The sequence below is a fragment of the Neomonachus schauinslandi genome, chromosome 9 (assembly GCF_002201575.2).
Source record: "Neomonachus schauinslandi chromosome 9, ASM220157v2, whole genome shotgun sequence".
Classification (NCBI taxonomy): Eukaryota; Metazoa; Chordata; class Mammalia; order Carnivora; family Phocidae; genus Neomonachus; species Neomonachus schauinslandi.
The window spans coordinates 519,557-521,967 of NC_058411.1; positions in this window are offsets into that span (position 1 = coordinate 519,557).

The window sequence follows — 2,411 nt, forward strand, 5'->3', positions numbered from 1 at the left end:
GAGGGGGCGAGGGGCCAGTGGAAACCCCGCAGGAGTGCCGGAGGCCATGGGAACGTGGTCCACACATGTCATCAGTCATCAGAAGCTCCAGTACTGGATGACAAAACAGCAGGATGGGAGTGAGAGTTAAGAGCTGAGGAAACACGTTTCCTCAAAATCACACCATTGCTAGAATAAGTCAGGAACAGCAAGGGGCAGAATGTTGGATTACCAGTGCGGGAAAGGCTGGAGATGATTTGGGGGCGAGACAAAGCAAGTAAAACAATAACTTATTCATTCAATTATGACTTGTTAAGCACCTGCTTCATACCACACTGTTTAGACGGGGCAGGGGGTGGGGAGACAGGGTCTCTGCCCTGGGGGAGCGCGCCGGCTAGTGGGTCGTAAATAATATCTGGATGCCAAAAAGGAGGAGGGCAAGGGGACGGAGGGGCATGGATGTTGAGAGAGATCAGGGCATTGGGGAAGGAGGGGCCCGCGGTGGGGGTGGCGGCCACTTGGGGGGACCATGGTCCTGTATGGGCGCAGCGCCCCGTGGGGCCACACTGAGGGCTCCGAGCGACCGTTCCTCGGGGGACCCCTCGGCGGCTGCATGGTGAGGGCTGAGAGGAGGCGAGCAAGGACACGCAGGGAAGCACACAGCGCCCAAGGCACAGCCCTAGACAGAGCATTCGGAAATCTGCAAGTGAGTCCGAAGACGAGGGGCCCGCACGCCGTTCCAGAAATCCCGACTGAGCGGCATCTGTGCTGAGGCCCATCTCGCCTGAGTCACCGGGCTTTTGGAAAGAGCAGGTCACGTGCAAGACAGACCCGCCGCTGGGCCCGCGTTCCTGCCCAGCGCTCAGTGTGCGAAGCCGCCTGGGGGTGGGGGGGGAAGCAAGCAGCGGCTAAGGAAGGACGGGTCGCCCGCCCCGGCTAAGTCTAAGGGCCGCAGGCAAACGTCTGTAAGCCGAGGGACGAAGTCTTTCACGGAAAGCCAATGAGGATACAAGCAAAGCAAAGACTGAGCGGCCACGTGGGGGTGGCGAGCTCCCCACGGCCTGCGCGGCGCGGGGGGGGGCTGGTGGGTGCAGGCCTGAGGCCGGTCCAGCCCCGAGCGGGAATGACGGTCTCGGCAGGCGGGGGCGTCAGCTCCTCAGCATTTGAAGCCGGCCGTCAGCCAAGGCTGTCTGAGGGGAGATGGCTGCCAAAGCCACGTGACACTGTCCCTTGATTTTTGCAATTTCTAAAAATAATCTTAGGAGAAGCTTTTAAACTTGGGGTGAAGACGCATTCGTCTAATTCAGCAGTCATGTTTTCCCTTAAAATTAAAATGTTTTAAATTTGCAGGGAGGAGCTCTGTACTTATTCTGTATTTCCACATGCTCGCTCCTCACTGCCTAGGTCTCTAGAAATACCTGGATAACCTTCTCCGAATGTCAACAGCCTTATCTTGATGAAATTGTGGGCGAGATTTTTAAAACTTCAGTGTTGGATTGTTGAATAGTGAGTGTGTTCTTGCAAAGCCCATGAGGTCATTTTTTTCAGCTGGGGCAGTGCTGGGTCGTGGTCGTCTGCTGGCCCTCGCTCGGGAGGACGCAGACGACACCCCCCAGCACACACCTCCCTTCCTCCTCTCCTTCCTGCTCTCTGCTCCCTGCTCCAGGCTGGCCTCCCTTGTGAGCACAGGCAGGTGCTAGGACATGAGGGACATCATGCAGCCAGCCCAGGCAAGCCTGCGTGTGGGACACTGTCTGCCCTGCCACCAGAGCACCCAGGGATGTCCCCAAATGGCCCCCCACCTGGGGATGTCTCTGAGAGTCCTGGGGAGGTGTGTTGTTCCTCCTGGAGCTTGAGGAGAGACCCACCTGGCTGAAAGGGAGGGAATGGCAGTGAAGAATGGACATGGGGGGCACCTGGGGGGGCACAGTCGGTGAAGTGTCTGGCTCTTGATTTCGGCTCAGGTGAGGGTTGTGGGGGCGGGCTCTGTGCTCAGCGGGGAGTCTGGTTGGGATTCTCTCTCCCTCTGACCCTATGCCCGCTTGCACTCGCTCAAAAGAAATAAAAAAAAATAAAAATAAGGCAGAGTGGACACGGGGGGGGCGTTGCAGTGTCCGCGGCCGGGGGTGGCCCAGGTGATGTCCTCGCCAGACTGGCGCTGACCCCAGACTCTCCCTCTCTGCTCATCCTGCTGACGCCCACTCTGTCTGCTGGGTGGACCCTCTTCCCTTCCTGGGACTCTCAGCGGGAGTACTGTTCCCATTTGGGGCCAATCATCCTTGGTTGTTGGGGGCAGTCCTGTGCTCTGTGGACGTGAAGCAGCGATGCCAGGAGCCCCTGTGGAAGGCACAGTGCCCCCCAGAAGATGTCCACGTCTCACCCCAAACCTGCGAATGTGCTGGCAGGAGGACTGCTCAGCCGTGACGGGGGGG